This window comes from Martes martes, assembly GCF_963455335.1.
Source record: "Martes martes genome assembly, chromosome: 10".
NCBI classification, from domain to species: domain Eukaryota; kingdom Metazoa; phylum Chordata; class Mammalia; order Carnivora; family Mustelidae; genus Martes; species Martes martes.
The window spans coordinates 55,924,449-55,940,017 of NC_137898.1; the positions used below are offsets into that span (position 1 = coordinate 55,924,449).

Genomic DNA, 15,569 nt, shown 5'->3' on the forward strand with positions numbered 1-15,569 from the left:
GAAATGTTGAGGGAAGTTATGACCTCCTGATGCTAATGGTAGTCACTTCCTTGTAAATATGGCCACGGACTTCTTTCCTTCCCTCAACATACAAGGAGCAAGAAGAAGAGCAAACATAACTACCCGTATTTTCATGTGTAGGGAAATAAACAAAATCAAACAGCTCCAGAAGTCCTACGAGAAAAGGACTGTCTAGGGAAAGAAGGTTGGGGAGCAGTAGCTTAGTGTTAGTGAAGCACTGAAAACACCAGCCCCCAACACACATGCCAAAAAAGAGACTCCACCCCACGTAAAATAGTGAGAACATACATTTTTGAGTCAGATATTCTTCAAGAGGGGAAATTAAAGGAAGGGTTGAAAATCCAGGGAAACAATCTTGAAAACAGTCTTAAGAAATTATTGATTTTGTGGCAGGACAAACAATGACATAAGTGGGTGTCAGGGGGCCTGTGTGGTATGGTCCTTTAAGCAACTGAATCTTGATTTTGGCTGAGGTCCTGATCTCAGGGTTGAGATGGAGCCCTGAGCTAGGCTCTGTACTCAACAGGGAGAATGCTTGAAGATTCTCCGTCCTTCTCCATTACCCCTCTCCTGCTCATATTCTCCTTCTCTCTCAAATAAACAAACAAATAAAAAAATTCTTTTTTTTTTTTTTTTTAAGAAATGGATGTCAGCTAAAGTAGACGATAAACTTGTAAACCACCTTACCCTACTAGAATCCCCTGAACCTTTTATAAAGAACTGTGTTTGACATTCCAGGAAATCATGAGATATTTCAATGAAGAGTTTCTATAGAAGATAGATAATTAAAATAAAAATGTTTCTGCTAATAAGCCTTCCATCTCACCTACATGAAAACACATACACATGATCACACACACATGTGTCATGGAGAAAGTAGATTATCTCTCTCCAATCTATCTTCGGGAATAATTCATAGATATGGGCATAAAATAAGAAAATAAAGACAGAACAGAAATAGACAAGAAATAAATCCTGTGATTTAAGAACTGTTTGAAGTCAGGTTAAGAAGAAAAATACAAAATCATTTCAGAAATATTTACTACATTTTTATTCTTTTCTGCTGTGTAACAAATCACCCCAAAACTCATTGCCTCAAATAACAATGATTTACCCTTTCTCACAATTCTGTGGGTCAACAATCCAGTTTGAGTTTGACTGCATGTTTGTTTCCTCAAGGATAAGGCTGTGGTCACTCAGGGGCAGCATTTGGCTTGGAACTCCACTGAGTTGCAAGGTCCACAGTTTCTTTTCCCATGCCTGGTGCCTTTGTGCTCATGCACATAGTTATACTCTCCCCATGGGGATAGCTTCTTCATGTTGTTGGTTTAACCCCAGTGTGGTCCTATTCCTAACACAGGTGACAGGCTTTGAACAAAACAAGGTCAAAGTTCCCAGACTTACTACTCTTGGCTCAGTAAATTGCAAACACCACCATCATTCCAGCCACTTTATTTGGTCAAAACAACTATCATGCCAGGTTCAAGGGGAGGAGACATAGGATCCCCTTTGAATTATAGTAGAGGTATCCACCCACAGAAAAGGGTGTGATTACAGTTAGCTTCTCAGATTACCTTCCACAGTGCCCAAAAGAGAATGATGAAAATACTGTAATAAGAATTGAAAAAGAAAACCAAGAGATAAAAAAATATAAGGATCAGTGATAGATAAAAGACAAAAAAAAGTTTTATACATGCAGAAAAGTAAAAAAAGCAAAACCAACAATAAAAGAAAACTGAAACTAAAATTGTAATTATAACCTTTGCCAAAAATCCAGGTAATCCCAATGCATTTAGAGAATAGTTATAAAGACTGAGAAAGTTTAAAAAGAAAAAGAAATAGAAAAATAAAAGGTCAAGCAGAGAAAATAAAATCCAAATAAAAAGCCAAATAAACTGGGTGATGGACATTTAGGAACACTAGCTCTGAAACTACTGATGTACTATATTTGTCTAAATTGAATTTAAATTAAAAAATACAAATAACGGGAGAGGGTGGTGGGGAAATGGACATTGGGGCGGGTATGTGCTATGATGACTGCTGTGAAATGTGTAAACCTGGTGATTCACAGACCTGTACCCCTGGGGATAAAAATACATTATATGTTTATTAAAATAAAAAAATAAAAAAATAAAAAAAAATACAAATAAGAGGTTACTGCCTATGTTCTCCTCTAGGATTCTGATGGATTCCTGTCTCACGTTGAGGTCTTTTATCCATTTCGAGTTTATCTTTGTGTACAGTATAAGAGAATGGTCGAGTTTCATTCTTCTACATATAGCTGTCCAGTTTTCCCAGCACCATTTATTGAAGAGACTGTCTTTTTTCCACTGTATATTTTTTCCGGTTTTGTCAAAGATTATTTGACCATAAAGTTGAGGGTCCATATCTGGGCTCTCTATTCTGTTCCACTGGTCTATGTGTCTGTTTTTATGCCAGTACCATGCTGTCTTGGTGATCACAGCTTTGTAGTAAAGCTTGAAATCATGTAATGTGATGCCGCCAGTTTTATTTTTGTTTTTCAACATTTCCTTAGCAATTCGGGGTCTCTTCTGATTCCATACAAATTTTAGGATTATTTGCTCCAGCTCTTTGAAAAATACTGGTGGAATTTTGATCGGAATGGCATTAAAAGTATAGATTGCTCTAGGCAGTATAGACATTTTGACAATGTTTATTCTTCCAATCCAAAAGCATGGAATGGTCTTCCATCTTTTTGTGTCTTCTTCAATTTCTTTTAGGAGTGTTCTGTAGGTCCTCAAGTACAGATCCTTTACCTCTTTGGTTAGGTTTATTCCCAGGTATCTTATGGTTCTTGGTGCTATAGTAAATGGAATTGATTCTCTAATTTCCCTTTCTGTATTTTCATTGTTAGTGTATAAGAAAGCCACTGATTTCTGTACATTGACTTTGTATCCTGCCACGTTACTGAATTGCTGTATGAGTTCTAGTAGTTTGGGGGTAGAGTCTTTTGGGTTTTCCATATAAAGAATCATGTTATCTGTGAAAAGAGAGAGTTTGACTTCTTCATTGCCAATTTGGATACCTTTCATTTCTCTTTGTTGTCTGATTGCTGTTGCTAGGACTTCTAATACTATGTTCAACAAGAGTGGTGAGAGTGGGCATCCTTGTCGTGTTCCTGATCTCAATGGCTGCAAGCTTTTTCTCATTGAAGATGATATTTGCTGTGGGTTTTTCATAGATAGATTTTATGAAGTTCGGGAATGTTCCCGACCTCAACGTGAGACAGGAATCCATCAGAATCCTAGACGAGAACATAGGCAGTAACCTCTTCGATATCAGCCACAGCAACTTCTTTCAAGATATGTCTCCAAAGGCAAAGGAAACAAAAGCGAAAATGAACTTTTGGGACTTCATCAAGATCAAAAGCTTCTGCACAGCAAAGGAAACAGTCAACAAAACAAAGAAGCAACCCACGGAATGGGAGAAGATATTTACAAATGACAGTACAGACAAAAGGTTGATATCCAGGATCTATAATGAACTCCTCAAACTCAATGCACACAAAACAGACAATCACATAAAAAAATGGGCAGAAGATATGAACAGACACTTCTCCAATGAAGACATACAAATGGCTATCAGACACATGAAAAAATGTTCATCATCACTAGCCATCAGGGAGATTCAAATTAAAACCACATCGAGATATCACCTTACACCAGTTAGAATGGCCAAGATTAGCAAGACAGGAAACAACGTGTGTTGGAGAGGATGTGGAAAAAGGGGAACCCTCTTACACTGTTGGTGGGAATGCAAGTTGGTGCAGCCACTTTGGAGAACAGTGTGGAGATTTCTCAAGAAATTAAAAATAGAGCTTCCCTATGACCCTGCAATTGCACTACTGGGTATTTACCCCAAAGATACAGATGTAGTGAAAAGAAGGGCCATCTGTACCCCAATGTTTATAGCAGCAATGGCCACGGTCGCCAAACTGTGGAAAAAACCAAGATGCCCTTCAACAGATGAATGGATAAGGAAGATTTGGTCCATATACACTACGGAGTATTATGCCTCCATCAGAAAGGATGAATACCCAACTTTTGTAGTAACGTGGACAGGACTGGAAGAGATTATGCTGAGTGAAATAAGTCAAGCAGAGAGAGTCAATTATCATATGGTTTCACTTACTTTTGGAGCATAACAAATAACATGGAGGACATGGGGAGATGGAGAGGAGAAGGGAGTTGAGGGAAATTGGAAGGGGAGGTGAACAATGAGAGACTATGGACTCTGAAAAACAACCTGAGGGTTTTGAAGGGGCAGGGGGTGGGAGGTTGGGGGAACCAGGTGGTGGATATTAGGGAGGGCACGGATTGCATGGAGCACTGGGTGTGGTGCAAAAACAATGAATACTGTTATGCTGAAAAGAAATAAAAAGTCTAAAAAAATCCAAATAAAAATCTCTATAGTAGCTAATGACATTTCTTGACCTTTCTGATGCTAATTCTACCAGGTGACCCATGGAAGAGAGAGACAACCAAGGAGCCTTAAAATGTCAAGTAAATAAGATGCCAGAATTCAGTATTATCAGCTTTCTAAAAAGCATACAATGCTTCCACATGTGGCCTTGACCATCTCCATTTGCAGATGGCTCTGTGGAAACAGGCTGTGACAGCAGTAGCAGGAGTCTCTGCACACAAAGGAGAAGGGCACATTTAATGGCAAGTGTGTGTTAAGCTGGGTGTGTGAGAGTGCTGTGCAGAGGACAACCTGCCCATGCAGTATATGGGAAGGATGGGGTTGGGGCGGTTCTTCCCGAGGCCAGCCTGGGCCCTCTCCTTCCAGGAGTGAGTGGAGTTCAGTCCTCTGGGGTCTGACACTCTTGAGCCCAAGAGATGCCCAGAGGGGCTATAAATACCAAGCTCCCCATTTCCTCACCATGTTGTGAACATCATGTCTTTTTTTTCCCCCCTCTCAACTAGTTAAATATCCTCAGGATCCTAGAAAATATAGGTAAGAAGATGATTTTTGCTCAGCAAGGACATGTAGAAAAAGACATCAGGGAAAAAAAAAGGGAAAAAGGAAAGGAAAGGAAAGGTAAGGCAGGAAATCTTAGGAAACCACATTAGACTCTCCTTTCCCCCATCTCTAATGTCCTTATGAAGCCTCACTCACTGCATATCTCCCCATAGCTGCACTTGATTCACATACGTGGTTCTGGCATAGGTCTGGGCTAGGCACACTCCCACATTAATCTTTTCTCTCACAACCCTGCAACCCCATTTAAAAGAAATTTTCAATGATTAATTTTAACTCTATGTGAAATGGTTATACTATTGATATATGTAATCAAAGGACATTGAGACACATAAGCTTCTCAACATTTTCTTACAGTATTTTCAAAGAATCCCATATCACCTTAAGGAAAGGCCTAATGGGGTCACCATTTATGTATTATATATTCTAAACTCTATCAAAACACAAGGTTCAATTAACTATTGAGAACAAACTAATGGCTGCCAGAAGGGCAGGGCGACAGAGATGGATACAATGGGTGAAGGGCAGTGGGAGATAGTAGCTTCCATTGTGAAATTAATAAGTCATAGGAAAAAAAGGCAAGCATAGGGAATATATACTAGTGGTATTGTAATGGCATTGCGTGGTGACCTATGAGAAGTATCCTTATGGCCAGTAGAACAAAACATATACTTGTCCAATCATGGTGTGTGGTACGTGTGGAACTAATGGAATATTGTATATAAATTATACTTCTATTAAGAAAAAGAAAATAAATAAATGACATCCACACATTTCAATTCTACGACATGAAGTGCCAGAATATTGACCACTTAATGAAAAATAAAAGTTTACATTGTAAATTGATAGTGTGCAATGATCTGACTCCAGTGAAAACAAGGGATAAAAGGCAAACGTCCCTTAAGTCTATGTTACTCTTCAGCAAATGCAGTCAGCTAGTTTTTACTTGAGATTGGGTATTAGGGGAGGATTGAAGCCACTTGTCATCCACTTGTTTGCATCCATGTCTCTACCCTCATTATATGTGCCTGCTTATGTGCATACAGCTCTCATACACACATTCCACTCCAATGTTACATCTCCTAGGCTGCTTTTCACCCAACTTCTCTCCTGCATTTATCTACATTCCTTTGGAACGACAGGAAAAGAATAACCAGTAAATGAACCTCCCTCCCATTTACTGAAAGACTGTGGACCTCTATCTCATATTACTATTTGCTGCTCTGGATGTTTTTGAAATAATAAATATGTTGTCTAATTTTCAGTCAGTGACCCGAAAGGAAGAGAATATTTTTCCTCACCACATGCAGGCCATATCCATTTAAGAATCTAACTGAATTTGACACTTTATGTAGTTTAGGTTTCTAATGTCCATCATATAATTTTAAGAAACATGTTGATTCGGAGCTCCTGAGTGGCTCAGTGGGTTAAGCCTCTGCCTTCAGCTCAGGTCATGACCCAGGGTCCTGGAATCAAGCCCCGAATCAGGCTCTCTGCTCAGCAGGGAGCCTGCTTCCCCTTCTCTCTCTGCCAGCCTCTCTGCTTACTTGTGATCTCTCTCTGTCAAATAAATGAATAAAATCTTAAAAAAAAAAAAAAAGAAAGAAAGAAACATGTTGATTCATAGACCAGAATCAGTGAATTCACCTGTAGATCCTCAATTCCTAGCATAGGCCTTAGCATCAGTTCAGTGGTCAATCAATGCAGAAGAGGACCTATGTGCATATACTGCCAGGAATTCATTTTGGTAAAACCTCATTCCCTCTTTCTCTCACAAGGAGTGAGGAAAACTTCACATGTATCTATTTTATTCAGCGATATCATCAGTGAAAATTCTGATGACATGTCTTTCTCTCTAGGGTTATTTCTATAGGCAGTATTGGATGGTGGCTGAGATCAAAGCTTTCAGATTCATGCTGTCTGATTCTAAATCCAGTGGGACCTACGTCAGGAAGCTGAAAGACTGTAGGATTTCTTTTATCTATAAGAATAACAATAGTATCCATGTCAAGGATTATTGTAAAGGTCTTTTCAACAGTCTGTTGTGAAGATTTAATGAGCTATATTTGGAAAGTACCACTAGACATAGTAAGCCCTTAGTAAATGCTAACTATTTTTTTTCAAGATATATTTTAAAAGATTTTATTTATTTATTTGACAGACAGAGATCACAATTAGGAAGAGAGGCAGGCAGAGAGAGAGGGGGAAGCAGGATCCCCGCTGAGCAGAAAGTCCGATGTGGGGCTTGATCCCAGGACCCTGGGATCATGACCTGAGCCGAAGGCAGAGGCTTAACCCACTGAGCCACCCAGGGGCCCCTCAAGATATATTTTAATTCTTCCATGAAAAGAGTCAGATTTTCTGACTCTTGTAGGCTAGATAATACAACTTACTGTCCTTCCACTGTATTCCAGAAGAATACATTGGGCAAAAAAATTCTAATCAGACATCACCCTAATGGGCTGTTCCTCAATCATGACTCAGCCCTGTGGTTTTTGATCAAGGTACTAGGTCTGGAATATGATGTCACAGATGCCTCCCTCCTCTTATAATCACACCAGTCCCCAGGATATGTGGTATGTCCTGATTGGAATCCCAGGACTGGAAGATTTTCACACCTGGATATCCATCCCCATCTGTTCCATATACGTTTTGGCTGTCCTAGGCAACCTGTTCTTGATCTTTGTGATTGTGACTGAGCACAGTCTGCATGAGTCCATGTATATTTTCCTTTCCATGCTGGCCTTGGCAGATGTGCTGCTCTCCACAGCCACAGCCCCAAAGATGCTGGCCATCTTCTGGTTCCAGTCCATGGATATATCCTTTGGTTGTTGTGTGTCCCAGATGTTCTTCATACATTTCATCTTTGTGGCAGAATCTGCTATTCTCCTGGCCATGGCATTTGACCGCTATGTGGCCATCTGTCACCCCCTGAGATACACCATAATCTTAACCTCTTCAGTCACTGGGAAGATTGGCATAGCAGCTATGGTCAGGAGCTTCATGATCTGCCTTCCATTCACCTTCCTGGTACACAGACTTAGGTATTGTGGGAGAAACATCATTCCCCATTCCTACTGTGAGCACATGGGCATTGCCAGACTGGCATGTGACAATATCAGGGTCAACATCATCTATGGGCTGACTGTGGCCCTGCTGTCTACAGGACTGGACATTGTGTTCATCATTATGTCTTACACCAGGATCCTTTGCACAGTGTTTCAGATACCTTCCTGGGCTGCCAGATTCAAGGCCCTCAACACATGTGCTTCCCACATCTGTGTCATCCTTATGTTCTATGCCCCAGCATTCTTTTCATTTTTTTGCCCATCGTTTTGGGGGGGCAACCATCCCTCATCATGTCCACATCCTAGTAGCCAACCTCTATGTGGTGGTGCCCCCTATGCTAAACCCCATCATTTACGGGGTCAAGAAAAAACAGATTCATGACCAAGTAATTTTCCTTTACTCCCGCACCACCACATGTTGTTAAGATGAGGATTAATGCCTAATGTTGGATATTTCTCAATAAAACACACACACTTACCCACATACACACATACAATTTGAGTGGGTAATAGGAATAAATGAAATCCATAAATAATCCTCAACACACATAAAAGGACAGTAAATGCCAAAGTTACCAATGCATTTCCCTAAAGCACTTAAAGACTTTGAAAAAATAATGATATTCTGAATTCTCCTAGACATGCTATTATTTTGCATTGTAACTTCTTCTTATGCAATCATAAGAGAACCCTGTGTAAAGAGGAATACATTTTAGGATTTAACTCAAATGGAACTTTCTTGGGTAGAGCTGGGAAGTGAAAATGGGGAGTTGCCTCGCTTTTGTAGAGACCATTGAAATTTTGAGGAAATTTGCAACTCTCCCACTGCAACCAGGAAATACTTGTGCCAGTAGTATGAGGCTAATAAACTCTAATTATCTTCACCTTTTCCTTAAATTAAAATGGGGGTTCTAAGATAAGATATGTTCATATTCATTGATATAAAGTCTACTCAATGGAATAGGCACAGAGTATAGGTTTATTGTATGACCGATAATACTGCATTGAAACAAATAATAAATTATATTGATCCATCTGAGCCAACACAGACACCTTCAAAGTTAATCCTTTCTTCCTTGCATACTGGCAAGCTCTGGCCCAAATCATCAATGAAGCATCCCTTTAACAGAGACTTCACTGAAGGAAGGACTAAAAGATTAAAAATGCGATACCCAGGCCATAGATAGAGACAGGAAAGATTACATAGGATGCTGACCTATAGTCTTACATAAAAAGTCTGTAGTCACACCAAATATAATTTTTATAAGCTTGTCTTCAGATTAATTTCTTCATTTCAAGAAAATACTTTTACATTTACAATCTCTCCTTCCTCAAAGCCTAGCATGTGCTATGAGAATGTGAAATTTATTTACATTTGAAGAAAGCAAAAAATGAACTTGGAAGCTATACTTTGAACATTTGCAAATTTTCCAGGTTTAGTCTTTCTTCCTTATTTTCTATTATGTATCTATCATGTATGTGTGTATATACACATTAATGTACATATAAGGTAATGTGTGTGTGTGTGTGTGTGTGTGTGTGTGTGTGTAATGAAATTGAAATGAAAGGCTGTTTCCTAGATCTTTGGAATCCTGAATAAGTACCTTGGCTTAAAATATATGATATAGTCACTTGGATTTCAGCAAGTTAATCTATTTTAGGAGTTAAAAACTCTAAAGTTAAAGTGTTAAACTGTAAAAAACTATCTTGTTGTGTAACTATTGGTTCTTGACTAGTAAATGGAATTACTTTATTATCTTATGTATTGGCTTGATAGTTAAATGAAATATGCTATAAGATGTATTTGGCATTAAATTAAAAATTTTATTTTGATGATGGTAATTTTCATGAACAGAGACAATAAAGAATCCAACACACCAAACTGAACCTGGCCAGGATGTCCAGTTGTTTCAGCATTATTTGTAGAGAAGACTATGCTTTCTCTATTGAATGACCTTGATATTGCTTTTGTTTGTTTGTTTGCTTTTACTATTTTTAAAATTATTTTTATTAATATATAATGTATTATTTGACCCAGGGATACAGGTCTGTGAATCATCAGGCTTACACATTTCACAGCACTCACCATAGCACATACCCTCCCTAATGGATATTGTTTTTGAAAATCAATTGATCTCATAGGTAGACATTAATTTCTTAACTCAGCATTCCATATGATTTATCAGTGATTTGGCAATATGAGTCTCTTCATGACTGTAACTTTCTTAAAATAAAAGATGGACAGGAAAATGAGGTAATTGATTTTACTACTAAATCAATTACTACTAAATCAACTTACTACTAAAATTGTGGATTGCCAGATTGGTGTATGTTTCATAATGATACATATGATTTTTTTGAGAAAAATTTTGAATGATGATCCTTTAAAGATGATTTATTAACCTATCCTCCAAAGCCCTACAAAATTCCAGGGAAAAAAAAGGAAAACATATAGGTATTGATTTATTTGTGAAAGTATTTCCTGGTTTCACAATAAAGTGGAAAAAAGCTGCTTATCCATTGTACAGGCAAAAGAAAAGTCAGGACCGTCTTTCAAAGTATGTTCAACATGGACTGAAATTTGGAATATGACATGCCAAATAAGGAACAGAATCAGGATATGTGCTGAAAATATTTTTATAAGAGTTGGCATAATAAAATTGATATCCCAGTTATTTTGAGAAGATACTATTCCCAGAAATAATGTATAGTTTAAGGGTGAAAGGGACTCAGGATACTAGATTGGAAGACAACAAAATTTAAATAAAATCAGTAGAAGAGAGAAGAGGAGGGGAAAAAAAAAACAAAAATGATAAGCTAGTTTAAACTATTCCTTGGTGACTCAAGACTGAGCTAATGATTAGATAACATGTGCCAATCTGACCTCTGAATCAATTCTGTTCAACATGAATCAGTACCATTGTATCTGTCTCCTTCACAAACAAGATTCTAGAAAGAACATCTAAGGTCCTCTTCCTTTTTATCTCTCTCTCTTCTTCTCCCTGAAATCCATTGTGAATGCCTCCTCCATCCTACTGAAAGGATTCTTTCTAAATTTGCCAGCATCTGTATTACCTCAATGTCTCTTAAGTTAGCAGCATAAGAGAAAGTCTAGAAACCAGGCAAGTCATGTCAAGGAGAAAGGTACCATGTGCATAAGTATTTCTTGATTTCATCATTTGTTCTAATGTTAAAAGACTTATGAATTCTTCTCCCTATATCTCTAAGAAATTGAAAGCATGTATGTCTTCTTTTTACTTGCATCAAGAGCAGATGACATGATTCCTCCACATCTATGTGGCATAAAATATCTGCATTCTGAGAGAAGACTGGTAGAAAAGAGGGAAAAAGGTATAAAAGGGAGGAATGAGAGAAATATCACCAGATGGTCAACAACTGGCTCAGGATTCTGCATGGTAAAATTTATTTATTAACTTATTTATTTATTTGATTAATTTAGATTCAATTAGCCAACTTATCATACGTCATTAGTAAGATGTAGTATTCAATAATTCATCAGTTGTGTATAACAAGCAGTGCTCATCACATCACGTGTCCTTCTCAACGCCCAGCACTGGACTACTCCATCCTCCCACCCTACTCCCCTCTATCAACCCTCAGTTTATTTCCTATGATTAAGATTCTCTCCTGGCTTTTTCCCTTTCTGATGACTTCCCATTCAGATTTCCCTCCTTTCCCCTATGATCGTCTCTGCTGTTTTTTATATTCTACATAGAGTGAAACCATATGATACTTGTCTTTCTCTGATTGCATTATTTTGCTCATCATAATACCCTCCAGTTCCATCTACATCGATAGAGGGAACATATCCCAATATCATAAAAGCTGTATATGAAAATCCCACAGCAAACATCATTCTCAATGGACAAAAACTGAGATCTTTTCCCCTAAAGCCAGGAACAGGACAGGGTTGTCAACTCTCACCACTATTGTTCAACTTAGTTTTATTTTTTTTTTTGGTTTTTTTAGATTTTATTTATTTATTTGACAGACAGAGATCACAAGTAGGCAGAGAGGCAGGCAGAGAGAGAGAGAGGAGGAAGCAGGCTCCCCGCTGAGCAGAGAGCCCAATGCAGGGCTCGATCCCAGGACCTGGAGATCATGACCTGAGCCGAAGGCAGAGGCTTAACCCACTGAGCCACCCAGGTGCCCCTGTTCAACTTAGTTTTAGAAACCTTGCCCCAGGAATCAGACAATGGAAATAAATTTAAAAAAAAATTCAAATTGGTAAAGAAGTATAACATTCACTCTTCTCAGATGACAGGATACTTTATGTGAAAAACCCAAAAGACTCCACCCCAAAATTGCTAGAACTCATACAGGAATTCAACAACATGGAAGGATATGAAATCAAGGCACAGAAATCAGTTTCATTTTATACAGCAATAATGAGACAGAAGAAAGAGAAATGAAGGTGTCAATCCCATTTACAACTGCACCCAAACCATAAGATACCTAGGAATAAATTTAACCAAAGGGACAAAAGATCTATACTCCAAAAACTACAGAACAATTGTGAAAGAAATTGAGGAAGACAAAGAAGTGGAAAACATTCCTTGCTCATGGATTAGAAGAAAAAATATCGTTAATATGTCTATGGTATCTAAAGCAATCTACAGAATCAATGTTACCCCTATCAAAATACTATCCATATTTTTAACAGTGCTAGAACAAATAATTCTAAAATTAGTATAGAAGGATTTGGAAATGTACATCATAACTGGTCATTCTGAGAATATTACTAAATTTACAAAAATAGTTTCAATAAAATAAAAAATCTGAGGATGAGACTGTAGGAGAATGAGAGTAAATGTGTTATAGAGAGCTATTGTGGATACAGACTTTTCTTTCCAGAAGTGCCTTGGTGAACAAAGGTCCTAAGGACATTTATAGAATTCATGGCATAGGAACATGCCCACATCTAAGTGTTCTTTAGAAGTTCTTCCAAATGAGGATGGCAGAAAAAAACCTGAACACATAAAAATACAACTTGTGTGTATTAATTTCTCTACATTTACCCTGTGGGGGAAATGAAGAGAGAAGAGCAGTGAGATTCTGCAGGTTATAGAAATGAATTCAGAGACACTAACTGTGGATGGACCCAAAAGGATATCATTCTGAGCTGCTGAGAGCCTCCTGGACTGGCCAAGTGGTGAGGAAATCCCTCAGGTCATATTCAGACCTCCTCCTTCTCCACATTCACTGGGGAATATTTTAATTGGTAGTCAACAGCCTTCTTCTAAAATTCAAGCTCAATAAATTCATGCTGCTGCCTCAGCATGATACAGACTTTTCTGTGATTTTTGTTGGAGGATGAATCCACCAACATGACCTCAGGAAGCCTTAGAGGATAGGATCAAATTTGTTTTGCAGGGACAGAGAACTGCAGGAAATATTATCACAGAGATGATCATATATTGGATATGGCCCAAGCAACAAATATATATCCTCTCCCACCAGCCTTCCCACCATCTGGACCTATCAGGTAATGCTCCCTTGGCACCTTCTTTCTCCTGAATAAGTCAGACAATGGGATTGTTACTAAAGGATTCCTATTCAGTAGATGGTTAGGTGATCATGAGCTTGCTGACATAAAACAGCAGTTTTGGAGAGTCGAGGAAAGAATGACATAGGTGAACCCTGTTTTGTTTTTTTTTTTAAAGGACAGCAAATATTTTTCTATTGTACAACTTGAGAATATCATGATTATGTAATTTTTCACAGCAATGATTTTTATCAGAGAAGAACTCTCATATAGGGACTAAGTCTTTTGAAAATTCAGTCATCAGTGAATTGTGGTCAAATTATCATTAGTTGCTCCACAGCCCTCTCCTGAATCATTTCTGGTATCCCCAGGTCTGCCCTCTGAATTCTTTCCGCTTCTAGGTTGGAGTTCCTTTTGAGGAACCTATCTTTTCACCCTTTTACTTTCTATTTATTTTTGATGCTTGAGCTCCAAAATGATCAAAGTATTCACGTGATGTGTGTATTATTGAGAATAAATAGGCCTAAATGTACCCATCTTTTGCTATCGATAAAAAACATTAAACCCTAGAAACTAACGCCTATTCTTGCTACATTACCCATTTACCTATGTCCTTTAGTAAGCAAGAATGAGTTCCCTTGCCTCTACATTGTTGCTCGGGATTTCCTTGCCTCCTGGATACTTCTTGCCTCTAGTTATTCTGAAATGGGTATTACAGAATTTCTGCTGTTTTAAGTATACAACTCATTTTAGTGAATTCCATGTTAGTAATCGAGACAAAATAAAATACAGTTTTATTAGTAATGTAAAAAATAACATGGAACATTAGGAGAAGGATGGGAAAAATGAAGTGGGGTGGGGGACTGGAGGAGGAGAAAAACCATAGGAGACCATGGACTCTAAGAAACAAACTGAGGCTTTTAGAGATGAGGGAGTGGGACAAAGGGTTAGCCTGGTGATGGTTATTAAGGAGGGCACATATTGCATGGAGCACTGGGTGTTATACACAAACAATGAATCATGGAACACTACATCAAAAACTAATGACGTACGGCATGGTGACTAACATAACATAACATAATAGAAAAAAAAAGATATATTTACTCTGAAGAACCTTGAGTAATGTATGGAATTGTTGAATCACTATATTGGACAACTGAAACTAATACAACACTATGCCTATTATACTGGAATTTTTAAAAAATTGAAAAAAGTTATCACTATGCCTAGTATATTGGAATTTAAAAAATAAATTGAAAAAATGTTATCTCTAAAAAAATAATATGTAACTTTGATCCAGATTGTAAAAATTACATGGATTTGAATCTTTTCTCAAGCTCTACCTCACATTCTTTTGAAAGGACATCCATTCATACATAGATATATAATGTATAGACAAATATAGATACCTAAGTATATTATGCTCTTGGGTGGAGTTGTTTCTATCTCTCTTCTCTTTCATACGAGCCTTTGGTAACAATATGCTGGATAGAGTTCGACTATTTGCTGGTACAGACTAACAGTTCCTGACTCAGAGACGGTGGGTTTACCTAAGGATTACCTGCAATTTGGGATAAGGAGAGATTTATGAAAATCTGATTAATGTACAATTTGCATACAAAATAAACAAACATCATTATTTTGTCCACAGGTCCAGAAGGACATGTAGAAAGGTCAGCAGTTGATTTCCTTATTCAGATGATCAGGTGGTTCTAATGCATTTGACCTGCCATACACCTAATCTCTTCTTGTGGACTAGTGCTTGGGGATGTCCTCCCTCAAAACAGTGATGTGCATCAAAGGGCCAGTCTTTTTTCCATCAACAACATAGGTAAAATGGATGATATGACCTTAGACGTCGGCCAGAATCAGAGAGACTCGCTATGATGATTTTCGATAAAAATGGAGTAGAGAGGAAGAGTACCACTGACTGAAATACTTCTTTCATTTGGTTCTGGAGACCCAAAGACATT

General features: G+C 37.9%; 1 pseudogene across 1 annotated transcript; it reads left to right on the forward strand.

The window, feature by feature from the left end:
• Positions 1-7,542: 7,542 nt before the first annotated feature.
• On the forward strand, positions 7,543-8,515 carry LOC308350016 (olfactory receptor 52Z1P-like; annotated as a pseudogene). The gene has a single exon. The product of its transcript is annotated as an olfactory receptor 52Z1P-like (transcript).
• The last annotated feature ends 7,054 nt before the right edge of the window (positions 8,516-15,569 follow it).